The sequence below is a fragment of the Hyla sarda genome, chromosome 1 (genome assembly GCF_029499605.1).
Source record: "Hyla sarda isolate aHylSar1 chromosome 1, aHylSar1.hap1, whole genome shotgun sequence".
Classification (NCBI taxonomy): domain Eukaryota; kingdom Metazoa; phylum Chordata; class Amphibia; order Anura; family Hylidae; genus Hyla; species Hyla sarda.
This window is the reverse complement of record NC_079189.1, coordinates 262,567,717-262,584,525: the sequence shown is the minus strand read 5'-3', so window position 1 is coordinate 262,584,525 and position 16,809 is coordinate 262,567,717. Positions and strand designations below refer to the sequence as shown.

At 47.2% G+C, this 16,809-nt stretch overlaps 1 protein-coding gene across 7 annotated transcripts in view; it reads right to left on the bottom strand.

Annotated features, from left to right (window-relative positions):
• Positions 1-16,809, bottom strand: part of LOC130305178 (FYN-binding protein 1-like) — a 253,903-nt gene that overhangs the window by 52,989 nt on the left and 184,105 nt on the right. The window lies entirely within an intron of this gene.

Here is a 16,809-nt window from a genome sequence, read left to right as displayed (position 1 = left end):
CGTTTTACTTTTTATTGGGGGAGGGGATTTTTCACTTTTTTTTTACTTTAACTTTTTTTTTTTTTTTTTTTTTTACACTTGAATAGTCCCCATAGGGGACTATTCATAGCAATACCATGATTGCTAAGGCTGGGTTCACACTACGTTTTGTCCCATACGGGAGCGCATACGGCAGGAGGGAGCTAAAAGCTCGCGCTCCCGTATGTAACCGTATGCGCTCCCGTATGCCATTCACTTCAATGAGCCGACCGGAGTGAAACGTTCGGTCCGGTCGGCTCATTTTTCGCCGTATGCGCTTTTACAACCGGACCTAAAACCGTGGTTGACCACGGTTTTAGGTCCGGTTGTAAAAGCGCATACGGTGCAAAAATGAGCCGACCAGACCGAACGTTTCACTCCGGTCGGCTCATTGAAGTGAATGGCATACGGGAGCGCATACGGTAACATACGGGAGCGCGAGCTTTTAGCTCCCTCCTGCCGTATGCGCTCCCGTATGGGACAAAACGTAGTGTGAACCCAGCCTAATACTGATCTGTTCTATGTATAGGACATAGAACAGATCAGTGTTATCGGTCATCTTCTGTTTTGGTCTGCTCGATCTCAGACCAGAGCAGAAGACGCCGGGAGCCGGAAGGAGGAAGGTGAGGGGACCTCCGTGCGGCGTTCTGAATGATCGGATCCCCGCAGCAGCGCTGCGGTCGATCCGATCATTCATTGAAATCGCGCACTGCCGCAGATGCCGGGATCTGTATTGATCCCGGCACCTGAGGGGTTAATGTCGGACGCCCGCGAGATCGCGGGCGTCGGACATTGCCGCAGGGTCCCTGGCTGCGATGCCCGCGGTTATGCACAGAACGTAAATGTATGTCCTGGTGCGTTAAGTACCACCGCACCAGGACGTACATTTACGTCCTGCGTCCTTAAGGGGTTAAAATGTCAATATTATATATAACACTGGTAACTGATTCTAAACTTCTCAAATGTCAATCCCAAATGAAAACAAATTAATATTAAAAATAACCAGGTATCATCAATGTTCTGTACAGTACACAATCATTCACAATAAAATAAAATTAAACTACACTCTGGTATCCAAAGTAGCATCTTAAGCTGACACATGTAAAGAGCTCATAGGCGTGCGCAGCCTATTGCATTAGGGTGTGCACCCTAAAGCACAAACTCACGCTGCTCGCGTGCATATATATATATATATATATATATGTATATATATACGCACACAGTTAGTATAGTTCCCCCACATTAGGTGCAGTATAGTTCCCCCACATTAGGTGCAGTATAGTTCCCCCACATTAGGTGCAGTACAGTCCCACCACATTAGGTTGGCAGTATAAGTCCCCGCACATTAGGTTGGCAGTACAGTTCCCCCACATTAGGTTTGCAATACAGTTCCCCCACATTAGGTTGGCAGTGCAGTTCCCCCACATTAGGTTGGTAGTACAGTTCCCCCACATTAGGTGCACCCTAATGTGGGGGAACTGTACTGCACCTAATGAAGGGGAACTGTACTGCATCTAATGAGGGGGAACTGTACTGCACCTAATGTGGGGGAACTGTACTGCACCTAATGTGGGGGAACTGTACTGCACCTAATGTGGGGGAACTGTACTGCACCAGTACAGTTCCCCTACATTAAGTGCAGTACAGTTCCCCCACATTAGGTGTAGTATAGTTCCCCACATTATGTGCAGTACAGTTCCCCCACATTAGGTGCAGTATAGTTCCCCCACATTAGGTGCAGTATAGTTCCCCCACATTAGGTGCAGTATAGTTCCCCCACATTAGGTGCAGTATAGTTCCCCCACATTAGGTGCAGTATAGTTCCCCCACATTAGGTGCAGTACAGTTTCCCCACATTAGGTTGGCACTATAGTTCCCCACATTAGGTTGGCAGTATAGTTCCCCACATTAGGTGCAGTATAGTTCCCCCACATTAGGTGCAGTATAGTTCCCCCCACATTAGGTGCAGTACAGTTCCCCCACATTAGGTGCAGTACAGTTCGCCCACATTAGGTGCAGTACAGTTCCCCCACATTAGGTGCAGTACAGTTCCCCCACATTAGGCTGGCAGTATAGTTCCCCCACATTAGGTGCAGTATAGTTCCCCACATTAGGTGCAGTATAGTTCCCCGACATTAGGTGCAGTATAGTTCCCCCACATTAGGCGCAGTATAGTTCCCACATTAGGTGCAGTATGTTCCCCCACATTAGGTGTGGTATAATTCGCCACATTAGGTGCAGTACAGTTCCCTACAAAAGCAAAATAGACATGGAGGCCACCAGCATCTGGGGGTGCTACCTTCATACTGGCAGGAAGAGGGGGTTAATTTGAGGGTACTACCTTCTTACTGGGGGGGGTTAATCTGGGGGTACTACCATCCTACTGGGGGGGAGGGGGTTAATCTGGGGGTACTACCTGCCTACTTAACCCCCTCCCCCCCCCCCTGCTAGGCCGGTAGTACCGAAGATTAACCCCCTCCCCCCAGCAGGCAGGTAGTACCCCCAGATTAACCCTCTCCCCTCAGCAGGCAGGTAGTAACCCCCAGATTAACCACCTCCCTCCAGCAGGCAGGTAGTACCCCCAGATTAACCCTCCCCCCCAGTAGGATGGTAGTACCCCCCAGTTTAACCCCCTCTACCCCCCTGAAGGAATGCAGTAGCCCCCAGATTAACCCTATCCCCCCACCCTGTTAGAAGGTAGTACCTCCCTGATGACCCCCTCCCCCCCAGTAGGATGGTAGTACCCCCCAGTTTAACCCCCTCTCCCCCCCTGTAGGAATGCAGTACCCCCCAGATTAACCCTATCCCCCCACCCTGTTAGAAGGTAGAAACCCCCTGATGACCCCCTCCCCCCCAGTTTAACCCCCTCTTCCCCCCTGTAGCAATGCAGTACCCCCCAGATTAACCCTATCCCCCCACCCTGTTAGAAGGTAGTACCCCCCTGATGACCCCCTCCCCCCCCAGTAGGATGGTAGTACCCCCCAGTTTAACCCCCTCTCCCCCCCTGTAGGAATGCAGTACCCCCCAGATTAACCCTATCCCCCCACCCTGTTAGAAGGTAGTACCCCCCTGATGACCCCCTCCCCCCCAGTAGGATGGTAGTACCCCCCCAGTTTAACCCCCTCTCCCCCCCTGTAGGAATGCAGTACCCCCCAGATTAACCCCTTAAGGACTCAGACCATTTTGGCCTTAAGGACTCAGACAATTAAATTTTTACATTTTCATTTTTTCCTCCTCGCCTTCTAAAAATCATAACTCTTTTATATTTTCATCCACAGACTAGTATGAGGGCTTGTTTTTTGCGCGACCAAATGTCCTTTGTAATGACATCACTCATTATATCATAAAATGTATGGCGCAACCAAAAAACACTATTTTTGTGGGGAAATGAAAACGAAAAACGCAATTTTGCTAATTTTGGAAGGTTTTGTTTTCACGCCGTACAATTTATGGTAAAAATGACATGTGTTCTTTATTCTGAGGGTCAATACGATTAAAATGATACCCATTATTATATATTTTTATATTATTGTTGCGCTTAAAAAAAATCACAAACTTTTTAACCAAATTAGTACGTTTATAATCCCTTTATTTTGATGACCTCTAACTTTTTTATTTTTCCGTATAAGTGGCGGTATGGGGGCTAATTTTTTGCGCCATGATCTGTACTTTTTTTGATACCATATTTGCATATAAAAAACTTTTAATACATTTTTATAATTTTTTTTAAATAAAATGTATTAAAAAAGTAGGAATTTTGGACTTTTTTTTTTTTTTTTCGTTCACGCCGTTCACCGTACGGGATCTTTAACATTTTATTTTAATAGTTCGGACATTTACGCACGCGGCGATACCAAATATGTCTATAAAAATGTTTTTTATGCTTTTTGGGGGTAAAATAGGAAAAAACGGACGTTTTACTTTTTTATTGGGGGAGGGGATTTTTCACTTTTTTTTTACTTTTCCTTTTAAATTTTTTTACATTTTTTTTTACACTTGAATAGTCCCCATAGGGGACTATTCATAGCAATACCATGATTGCTAATACTGATCTGTTCTATGTATAGTACATAGAACAGATCAGTATTATCGGTCATCTCCTGCTCTGGTCTGCTCGATCACAGACCAGAGCAGGAGACTCCGGGAGCCGGACGGAGGAAGGAGAGGGGACCTCCGTCCGGCGTTCTGAATGATCGGATCCACGCAGCAGCGCTGCGGGCGATCCGATCGTTCATTTAAATCGCGAACTGCCGCAGATGCCGGGATCTGTATTGATCCCGGCACCTGAAGGGTTAATGGCGGGCGCCCGTGAGATCGCGGGCGTCGGCCATTGCCGGCGGGTCCCTGGCTGCGATCAGCAGCCGGGATCAGCCGCGCCATGCCCGCGGTTATGCACAGGACGTAAATGTACGTCCTGGTGCGTTAAGTACTACCTCACCAGGACGTACATTTACGTCCTGCGTCCTTAAGGGGTTAACCCTATCCCCCCCACCCTGTTAGAAGGTAGTACCCCCCTGATGACCCCCTACCCCCCAGTAGGATGGTAGTACCCCCCAGTTTAACCCCCTCTCTCCCCCTGTAGGAATGCAGTACCCCCCAGATTAACCCTATCCCCCCCCCTGTAGGAAGATAGTACGGTGCCCCAGATTAACCCCCTCCCCCCAGACCCAGTAGGCAGATTGAAATAACATTCACTCACTCAGCGCGGTAATCCTGTGAGCCGCGTACCGTCACGTCACGCTCTGGGGCCGGCGTCCTTGAATACAGCGTGACGTCCTGATGGTCATGTGACGGCAGTAACGCGCCGTCACATGACCGGACCAACTGAAGGTGAGCCAGAGCGGAGCGGGGCACAAACAGGAGCAGGAGGCAGCGCTGTGCGGTGCGCCTGACGGACAGGCGCACCGCACAGCGGGGGGCGGGGGTCTGGGCTGGTGAAGGACGGTCGGGCACAGATGGGGGTGCTGCAGAGCGTCTTGGTGTCACCCGGTGCAGGCCGCACCGCCACTGGATTAGGGTGTGCCTGGGCACACCCGGCACACCCCGTGCGCACGCCTATGAAAGAGCTACACAGTACATGTAGTACTGCAATGTACTGCACAAGAGTTTTACCAATTAAATGCCCATACTAATTGACTGACATTCAAATGAAAATGCACGCACCAAATATCTGAAATGTCTTTGGCATTGTAGGTTGAATATATTGAGGCCACACAGTATGTATCTTGTGAGTTTACATAGTGGCCTGTGAAAACAGATGTGAAGTAAAACTACTCACCCTCAAAATGTTTGGGCTGATTTATGCTGGGCTGTACTACTGGAATAACAAGCCCTTTATTTTTCATTTAAAATATAATACAAGTATATGGTTTTAGTATAATATTATGGGGCAGCCATCTTGCACAAATTGGCTTTACCAGCATTTAGAAATTTATCAAAACCTGTCCAGAGGAAGAGTTGGTTGCCATGGGCAACTCAGCAACTTTTCCTCTGGACAGGTTTTGATAAAAGAGGATCCTGTTGAATTATATGGGAGAGTTTTGTAGGCATGCTTTGTGACCTGTGCAGAGATCATTGTGCAGGGAGGGGGAGACTGAGCTTAATAGACCAGAATGAAAACTGCAAGATTTCAGGATTCTTTTATAAAAATTTGATTTAAACAGTGGGTTAGTTTTTGAAGATACATTCCCATTAAAACCTGTTTCATAACTTGACTGGACACTTAAGGCTGGGACAAGTGTTTTTGGCTGAACTCTATAATGATATGTTCACAGGCATATGGATATTTCTCTAGCTTGTTATGTGAGGCCATGTTGTTTAAGTGTAGACAAATTAATACTCTAGATTTCTAAGTTGGATGCGAGCAGGACTCCACAATAATTTAAATGGAATCTGTTAGGTCTGTTTGCTTCTAAAAGCTGCAGACACTGTTGGATATCTGTTAGGGTATAACTGTAATACATGTACCTTTCCAGGAGCTTTTGGAAATTGCCAGACTTATAAAACTGTCTTTTTATTTCTCAGCCAAATGTCAAAAAGGTGGAGCCAAGCTGCTTAAGTACTACAGCCTGGAACACCACCTCGCTCGTCCTCACCTCCCTGTCCCTCCTTGATGTACAGGGATCAGATCACATTAAAGGAGGGGCTGGGAGGTGAATGCAAGGGAGAAGGTGTGCCGCAATTTAGCTAGTCTATGCTGGAACAGAGAATGACAAATTCCCCCATAGTAGATAACTTTGTGAGGTATAATATTCTTTTTTTTTTTTTTTAAATGTCCATATAGTGGCAATAACCTATTGTCACTATAGGTTAAGGGGATAACCTATTGTCCTAAAAGATAGCCTTTTCATACCATGTGTTTGAGGAGGTCCAGCCACCGGGGCTGTTCACAAAACTTGCCCTATACAAATATATATCAAGCAGTGGCACGTTTATTCTAGTTAAAGGGGTTGTCCAGGCAGATATAAAAAAGTGCTATATTGATGGGGATGCAGGGAACATAACAAAGCAGTATACTTACCCAGCTCTCTCCGCCGCCGTTGTTTACCAAGCACCTGCATTTTCTGTTCACACGGAACATCAGGGAAACATCAGCGGACACCAGACGATACAGAAACCATCATTAGCAGGGTAGCTGGCCAGTTTGGTATGTTTCCCACAGCAACATGCATAAAACACTCTTTGCTCGGACAAGTTCAACCTTTATCCCTATTGTCTTCCCACTTTGGTGCACAGTTGGTGCATTAAAATTCTCAGCCAGCAGTGAACGAGATCATAAAAGCTATCCCATTACAAGCAGAGCAAAGCATTAATCAGTGGGCTGAACAGTGACTTCCTGTCACCTGCATTGCGGTGTTCAGCTGATGCACTACGGCAGGAGTGTTTTCTCCAGTGAGTCAAGGCAGTGTTCCTAAATCACATGTAGATAAGAGAAAGGAAAAACAGGCGACTCACCAATCTTGCGTCTTTTAACATACACAGGGGATACAAAGAGGCAACAAGCTCTGTTTCGCACTGCCTAGTGCTTCTTCCGGCCATTGAATGGCCAGATGAAGCACTAGGCAGTGCGAAACGGAGCTTGTCGTCTCTTTGTACCCCCCCTGTGTATGTCCCTTCCCTATGAATTTATGTATCCCGAGGCGCTACCTCTGCGACGTACCATGGCCAAACTCATAGCTAAAGAGCTAATGGAGATGTTTTCTCGAGTAGGCTTACCTAAAGAGGTGTTGACTGACCAAGGCACCCCGTAGATGTCAAAGGTAATGAAAGAGCTCAGTAAGTTACTGCAGGTAAAACAGCTACGGACCTCCGTGTACCACTCGCAGATGGCCGGCCTGGTAGAATTGTTTAATCAAATATTAAAAAATATGTTAAAGTGGGTGGTGGCTAGAGATGGGAAGAATTGGGATCTTTTGCTGCCCTATCTCATGTTCGCAGTGCAAGAAGTGCCCCACGCCTCTACTGGGTTCTCGGCCTTTGAACTACTGTACGGCAGACTTCCGCATGGTCTGTTAGACATAACCAAAGAGGCGTGGGAACAACAGCACATGCCGCACAAAAGTGTGGTTGAGTATGTCACTCAGTTGCAAAAGCGGGTGGAAACAGTGTTGCCCTTGGTTAGGGAACATATGGAGGCAGCTCAGCGAGCCCAGAGTACAGTCTATAATCGCCAGGCTCGAGTCAGAATTTTAACCCGGAGGATCAGGTTTTGGTTCTGGTACCAACAATCGACAGTAAGTTTCTGGCTAGGTGGCAAGGTCCCTACGAAGTGATCGAAAAGGTAGGGGAGGTGACGTACAGGGTACACCAGCCCGGTCGGAGGAAACCAGAGAACGTGTACCATGTAAACTTGTTGAAACCTTGGAAAGATAGGGAGACTTCTGTCATCCACCATGACATTGTCACTGAACCCCAGGTAAAAATACGGTTGAAACCACACCGGGTACCTGAGTCGTGGCGACAAGCCATTTTGGAAGAAGTACAACAGATATTAAAATTGGATGTCATCGAGGAGTTGAAAAGTGAGTGGGCCAGTCCGAAAGTCTTAATACCCAAGCCAGACTGTACGTTGCGGCTCTGTAACGATTCCGCAAACTTAATGAGGTTTTCAAGTTTGATGCATATCCCATGCCCCGAGTTGATGAGCTTATTGAGAAGCTAGTGTTACACACTGCGCTCCGGCGATGAGCACAGTGTTCTCTGTCCCCAACCGCCGGCGTCACATTATAAGTTGTTGCACCTCCCACACTTCCCTGCCGGATTTTCAGTGCCTTTTGCCTGAGAGAAAGCGTTTCCTATTGCCTGTTTTGCCATACCCATGTATCCAGACCTTCCTGCTATGTTTTTTGACTACGAACCTCTGCCACCTGCCTTGACTTTCTGCTATGTTGTCTACACTACTGTTTCCTCCTTCGGTACCTCGCCTTGCCCAGTTACCTGTGTGGTCGAGCCATGTTGGGGTAGTGACCTGGGTGTCGCCTGCCACAGCAAGCCCGTCCTTAGACTCTGCTCCCCGATACGGTCCGAGTCATCAGCCACACAGGTAGAGGACCCACATCCAGCTCCGTTACAGTAAGATCCGGCCATGGATCCCACTGGGGTTCCTCTGCCTGACAACACAGATCTTGCTTCTATCGTGGCGCTCCAGTCACAGCAGTTGGCCCAGCAGGCACAGCAGCTGAACCAGCTGTTCGCCATGATGCAGCAGTTGCTATCTGCTCAGAAGCAACCGCCACAGCCATAGCCTCCTTCAGCTCTAGTACAGCCTCCCGCTGCAGTCTCCTCCGGAACCAAACTCCATTTGTCGCTTTCAGAGAAGTTTGAGGGGGATTCCAAGTCCTGTCGTGGTTTCGTGACACAGTGCTCCATGCACATTGAACTCATGGCAGACCTGTTCTCCACGGAACGAGCAAAGGTGGCCTTTGTCATCAGTCTCCTATCTGGTAGGGTTTTGGCCTAGTCAACTCTGCTGTGGGATTGCAGTGATGCTATCACTACCAATCTCCAGGCATTCCTGATGGAATTTCGCAGTGTTTTCAAAGAACCTGCTCGAGCTTCCTGAGTCTTTCTCAGGTCAAGTATGCCATCCAGTTCCGGACCCTGGCGTCGGAGTTGTCTTGGAATAATGAAGCTCTCTGCGCTACTTTAAAGAGAGGATTATCAAGTCAAATTAAGGATGTCCTCGCTGTCCGGGAATTGCCATCTAACTTGAATGAACTTATACAATTGGAATCCCGGATAGATATCCGTTTCTCTGAGCGACTAGAGGAACTACAACAAGAAAGGGAATCTGCAAGAACTCTGCACTTTCCTTGTTTGGCAACAGTTTTCCAGCAACCACCGCAACCTTCTATGTTGCCTCCCGCAGTGGAAGCTATGCAAGTGGATTGGTCTCGCCTGACCCTGCAGGAAAGAACTCGCCGACGAACCGAAAATCTATACCCATACTGCGCCAGTGCAGACCACTTCCTTAAGGATTGTCCTCAGGGTCCACAGTCACAGGGAAACCTCGCACCTAGGGTTTGTGGGAGAGGCCTCCCTAGGTGTGAATTCCACCTCTCCATGCTTAAATTTGACGGTCCAGCTTCTTCTTCCTTCCAAAGAGATCATCTCCATTCTGGCTTTCCTGGACTCTGGCTCAGCGGGAAACTTTATTGATGCCTCCCTGATGCATAGGTATCATCTGCGGGTGTCCCGCCTCTTAAAACCACTGTACATCTCTACGGGCAATGGAGAAAGACTGGACTGCACCGTGCTATATCGCACAGAACCATTGTCTATGCAAGTCGGAGTCTCGCATAGGGAGAACTTGTCTTTCTACGTTCTCCCACATTGTACTTCTCTCTTGCTTGGCCTGCCGTGGTTACAACTCCTTGCTCCGCAGCTTGATTGGAAAACTGGAGAAGTTCTTCGCTGGGGCCTGTACTGCAACAATCACTGTATTCATATACGTGTGATCAAGTTGAAATCTTCGTCTAGTTCTCTGCCCAGTTTACCTTCTTTCCTCCAGGACTTTGCTGATGTCTTCAGTGAAAAGCAAGCTGAAGTCTTGTCTCCACATCGTCCTCACGATTGTCCCATTGATTTACTGCCTGGCACCACACCTCCCAGGGGCCTAATCCACCCCTTGTCTGTTCCTGAAACCCAGGCCATGTCAACCTACATCAAGGAGAACCTTCAGAAGGGATTCATCAGGAAACCCTCTTTTCCTGCCAGAGCCGGGTTCTTCTTCATGGAAAAAAATAGATGGGTCATTGCGTCCTTGCATCGACTACGGAGGACTGAATAAAATTACAGTAAAAAAACGTTATCATATTCCTTTAATCTCAGAGTTGTTTGATCGGCTGCAAGGTGCCAGGATTTTCTCCAAACTGGATCTTCGTGGTGCCTATAACTTGATTCGTATAAGAGAAGGGGACAAGTAGAAGACTGTGATTAATACTCGAGACAGACATTTTGAGTACCTTGTAATTCCATTTGGACTATGTAATGCTCCAGCAGTCTTCCAGTAGTTTGTCAATGACATTTTTCGGGACCTTCTCTACTCCTGTGATGTCTATTTGGATGACATTCTCATCTATTCGCCCAATCTCCACACTCATCGTCTCCATCTCCGTCAAGTTTTACAGCGTCTCCGAGATAACTAACTCTATGCAAAACTTGAAAAGTGTACCTAGTCTTCCGTTTCTGGGGTATATTGTTACCAGTCAAGGACTACAAATGGATCCTAACAAATTATCTGCTGTACTGGAGTGGCTTCAACCTTCTGGTCTGAAAGCTATTCAGCGCTTCCTTGGCTTTGCCAATTATTACCAGCAGCTTATTCCCCACTGTTCCACCTTGGTTGCCCCCATCGTATCTCTTACCAAAAAAACTGCCAATCCGAAGGTCTGGACTCCAGAGGCCGAAGAAGCCTTCAAGCACTTAAAGTCTGCTTTCGCTTCTGCTCCAGTGTTGTCAAGACCTGATCCGGGCATGCCATTTACTTTAGAGGTGGATGCATCTTCAGTTGGAGCTGACTAAGTCTTGACACAAAGATCTTCCAAGGGCAGGACTGTGACTTTTGGATTTTTCTCTAAGACTTTCTCTCCAGCGAAGAGAAATTATCGTGAGCTCCTGGCTATTAAGTTGGCCTTGGAAGAATGGCGACATCTCTTAGAGGGCTCAGTGCATCCAATAACCATCTATACGGATCACAAGAACTTGCTCTATCTTCAGTCTGCCCATCGTCTCAACCCTTGACAAGCTCGCTGGTCCCTGTTTTTCTCCAGGTTTAACTTTTTTATTCATTTCCTTCCAGCAGAGAAGAAACTTCGGGCTGATGCTCTATCAAGATCTTCTGAAGTACAAGACCTGGAATCCCATCTTCAACATATTGTTCCTCCTGATTGTCTTATTTCCGCAGCACCAGCAAGTATTCAGCTTGTGCCCCCTGGGAAGACTTATGTATCTCATTGTCTGAGACTCCGAATCTTGAAATGGGGTCATTCCTCTCTGTTGGCTGGTCATGCTGGTATCCGCAAATCCTTGCAACTAATATCCCGACAGTATTAGTGGCCCACTCTGAAATGGGATGTCATAGACTTTGTTCGTTCTTGTTCAGTCTGTGCCCGGGACAAAACACCACGTGCCAAGCCTGCCGGTCTTCTACATCCTTTACCTGTTCCTGACCTGCGCTGGACTAACAATGGATTTCATTACAGACCTTCCTTCTTCTAGTGGCAATAAAGTCATCTGGGTTGTTGTGGACCGATTTTCTAAGATGGCTCATTTTGTGCCCTTGCCTGGTTTACCATCTGCACCTCTACTAGCTAAACTGTTCCTTTCCCATATCTTCCGTCTCCATGGATTACCAACACATATTGTCTCTGACCGGGAAGTCCAGTTCCTTTCCAAATTCTGGAGGGAACTCTGCTCACATCTTCAAGTTAAGTTGGACTTCTCCTATGCCTATCATCCCCAATCTAATGGTCAAGTTGAGAGGGTTAATCAGGTCTTGGGAGATTACCTTCGCCACTTTGTTTCTGCCCACCAAGACGACTGGGCCGATCTACTACCCTGGGCAGAGTTTTCTTACAACCATAGGGATACCGAATCCACAGGAACTTCACCCTTCTTTGTAGTCTATGGACTTCATCCTCGTCCACCTTTGCCCTTGTCTTCTCCCTCCGGTGTCCCTATGGCTGATGAACTTGTACGGAACTTCACCTCCATCTGGAAGAAGACTCGTCTCTCCCTCCTTTGTGCCATGACCCGTATGAAATCTCAAGTGGACAAGAAAAGAAGACGTCCTCCTCCCGAATACTCACCCGGGGACAAAGTGTGGTTGTCATCTAAATATATTCACTTCAAAGTACCCTGTTATAAACTGGGTCCACGCTATTTAGGTCCTTTCAAAGTCAAGAAATGCCTAAATCCAGTGGCCCATTCTCTTCATCTGCCTTCCTCCCTTCTATAACTGCTTCTCTAAAAAGGACGCTTTTCCTTCTCCCATCTCGGGTATCTCTGATGTTTATTCTGTCAATGAAATTCTTGACTCCAAACTCATCAGAGGAAAACGTTTCTTTCTCACAGATTGGGAGGGGTTCGGACCTGAGGAGAGGTCTTGGAAGCCACAGGATAACATCCTAGATCAGGATCTTCTCAAAAGGAGGGGGAGACCAAAGGGGGGGGGGTACTGTTACACACTGTGCTCCAGTCGCAATTACCGGGCGTGAGTGCAGTGTTCCTCTGTCCCCGACCGCCGGCGGGGCTGGAGTTCTGAAATTTAAAGGGCCAGTACGCCCATAATCAGTGAATACACCTGACACTACATTATAAGTTTTTGCACCTCCCACACTTCCCTGCCAGATCTTCAGTGCCTTTTGCCTGAGAGAAAGTGTTCCCTATTGCCTGTTTTGCCATACCCGTGTATCCAGACCTTCCTGCTAAGTTTTTTGACTACGAACCTTTGCCACCTGCCTTGACCTTCTGCTACGTTGACTACACTACTGCTTCCTCCTCGCCTTGCCCAGTTACCTGTATGGTCGAGCTGTGTCAGGGGTAGCGACCTGGGTGTCGCCTGCCGCAGCAAGCCCATCCTGCCTTGTGGCGGGCTCTGGTGAAGACCAGTGGCACCTTAGACTCCGCTCCTCCATACGGTCCGAGTCATCAGCCACGCAGGTAGAGGATCCACATCTAGCTCCGTTACAGCTAGGACAGGCTCAGTATTTTTCTGTTTTGGACCTCACAAAAGGGTACTGGCAGGTACCCTTGACGGAGGCTGCCAAAGAGAAAACAGCCTTTGTCCCACCAGAAGGTTTATTCCACTGGTCTACATGGTGCTCCCACTACGTTTCAAAGGATAATGGATATTGTACTCCGGCCACATTGTCGGTATGCCTCAGCCTTTCTAGACGATATCATCATTCACAGTACAGACTGGGAAAGTCACCTTCCAAAAGTGCAGGCAGAGGTAGACTCCCTTAGGAAGGCCGGGTTAACTGCTAACCCCAAAAAATGTGCCATAGAGACCAAATACCTGGGGTATGTCTTTGGGCTTGGAGTTGTCAAACCCCAAGTAAACCAAATAGAGACTATCCGAAATTGACCATGACCCGACAGGTGAAGTTGTTTCTGGGAATGGTGGGTTACTATATGAGAGTCATCCCCCATTTTGCTATGGTGGCTGCACCCTTAACAGGCCTCCTGAAGGGACGCAAGTCCGTAATGGCACGTTGGAACGAACAGGCAAAGCAGGCGCTTTCCGCTTCAAAAGGGAATTTGTGGTACAGACCGATGCCTCTGAGGTATGTCTCGGTGCTGTACTCTCCCTGGAGGTCAACGGGGAAGAGCATCCGGTTGTCTTTCTCAGCCGAAAAATGACCCCGGCCGAGACCAGGTATAGTATAGAAGAGAGAGAGTGCCTGGCCATTAAGTGGGCATTCGAGTCTCTCCTCTGTTATCTGTTAGGAAGGAAGTTTCGTCTCGTGAAGGATCATTTCCCCTTTAAGTGGCTGTGCCAAGCCAAGGACAAAAATGCCAGGGTCACCAGGTGGTTTTTGTCCTTAGAGAATTTCAAGTTTAGGGTTGAACACAGAGTGGGTTGGTTGCCCTATATCGAGTCCACTGTTGCACAAGTGCTCACCCCTTTTCATACCATGTGTTTGAGGAGGTCCAGCCACCGGGGCTGTTCACAAAACTTGCCCCATACAAATTTATATCAAGCAGTGGCACATTTATTCAAGTTAAAGGGGTTGTCCAGGCAGATAACACTTTTTTTTATATGTTGATGGGGATGCAGGGAACATAACAAAGCAGTATACTTACCCAGCTCTCTCTGCCGCCGTTGTTTACCAAGCACCTGCATTTTCTGTTCACACAGAATATCAGGGAAACATCAGCGGGCACCAGACGATAAAGAAACCATCATTAGCAGGGTAGCTGGCCAGTTTGGTATGTTTCCTGCAGCAGCATGCATAAAGCACTCTTTGCTCAGACAAGTTCAAGCGTTATCCCTATTGTCTTCCTACAGTTGGTACACTACAAATCTCAGCCAGCAGTGAACGAGATCATGAAAGCTATCACATTATAGGCCTGTTAGTTTAACCTCCATTGTATGTAAATTGTTTGAGGGTTTTCTAAGAGATGCTATTTTGGAGTATCTTAATAAAAATAAACGTATGACCCCATATCAGCATGGCTTTATGAGGGATCTGTCCTGTCAAACTAACCTGATCAGCTTCTATGAGGAGGTGAGCTCCAGACTGGACCAGGGGAAATCGCTGGAGGTCGTATATCTGGATTTTTCCAAAGCATTTGATACGGTGCCTCATAAAAGGTTGGTGCATAAAATGAGAAGGATGGGGCTGGGGGAGAATGTGTGTAAGTGGGTAAGTAACTGGCTCAGTGATAGGAAACAGAGGGTGGTTATTAATGGTACTTATTCTGATTGGGTGACTGTTACTAGTGGGGTACCACAAGGGTCCGTCTTGGGTCCTGTTCTGTTTAATATATTTATAAATGACCTTGTAGAGGGGTTGAATAGTAAAGTAACAATCTTTGCAGATGATACTAAACTCGGTAAAAACTATAGAGGACAGTGCACTGTTACAAATGGATCTGGATAGGTTGGAGGTTTGGGCTGAGAAGTGACAAATGAGGTTCAACACTGATAAATGTAAGGTAATGCACATGGGGAGGAAAAATACTTGCTGGGATTATGTAGTAAATGGGAGAACACTTGGGACGACTGACATGGAAAAGGACTTGGGAGTCTTAGTCAACAGTAAATTTAGCTGTAGTTACCAGTGTCGGGCAGCTGCTGCCAAGGCTAATGCAAATGGGGTGCATCAATAGGGGCATAGATGCCCACGACAAGGAAATAATTCTACCGCTGTACAAATCACTAGTCAGACCACACATAGAATACTGTGTACAGTACTGGGCACCAATGTACAAGAAAGATATAGTGGAGCTGGAGAGGGTTCAAAGACGGGCAACTAGAGTAATACGGGGAATGGGAGGACTACAGAACCCAGAAAGATTATCAGAATTAGGGTTATTTTGGAAGGCTTAGGGGAGACCTAATAACTATGTATAAATATATCAGGTGGCAATACAGAGAAGGCTTAGGGGAGACCTAATAACTATGTATAAATATATCAGGTGGCAGTACAGAGATCTCTCCCATGAACTATTTATACCCAGGACTGTATCTATAACAAGGGGGCATCCTCTACGTCTAGAGGAAAGAAGGTTTCTACACCAGCACAGACGGGGGTTCTTTACTGTAAGAGCAGTGAGACTGTGGAATTCTCTGCCTGAGGAGGTGGTCATGGTGAACTCTGTAAAAGAGTTCAAAACAGGTCTGGATGCATTCTTGGAGAGTAATAACATCGATGGTTATGTATACTAGATTTTTAGGGACAGAACATTGATCCAGGGATTTATTCTGACTGCCATATTTGGAGTCGGGAAGGAATTTTTACCTCTAGTATGAGGGTTTTTTGCCTTCCTCTGGATCAACTCAGTAGGGACTCATTAGGGATATAGGTTGAACTTGATGGACTCTGGTCTTTTTTCAACCTCATGAACTATGTTACTATATTACATTGCAAGGAGAGCAAAGCATTAAAGGGGTACTCCGCACCCCAACACACTGTTGCTGTAGTATGGCTGGAAAGCCAATCCGGGATGGCTCTTACTGGGAATGGTCAAGTGTTGGGTGGGGGCCATTCTCCACAATCCAGGCTGCCTTTTGTTGGCCTTAAAGGCAGACTGCTCCACCAGCTGAGGGGGATTTGTATATTGCAGCTCACACTGCCAGAGAGCTGAGTTTTGAGATCTTCTTTGTGGAGTGTGGAAGCTGGTGAGCAGAGTGCCTGGAGGCTTGGAAAAGACTTGCTTGATGCCGCATGGCATGGACTCGAACAAACACCTAAGGAACGCAGGTGGACTTTTGTTACTTTTTCTTTGATCTGCATTTAAGACTGTTTGCCAAGTGTGAATAAAACACTGAACTTTGATTTGAAAAGTCCTCTTTCCGTGCCTCTATACTGCAACCGCATCTATCCGCAAAAGCGAGTCATCAGACTGGGTTTAACATAACCATGCTGAGGGGGAGAAAGGAGCCCATCATCAGACATCAGCAGTTCATATTGAAAGGAGTGGTGAGAACAATGAAGAGTTTAATGATGATGATGTCAGCAGGACTGCAGGACTGGTCTAATCAGCTCAGGAACAGGTAATGGTGACACTGCTGCATTCTGCAAACTTGAGAAAAAAGCTTTACAGAGAAGAGGCACAGTCGGG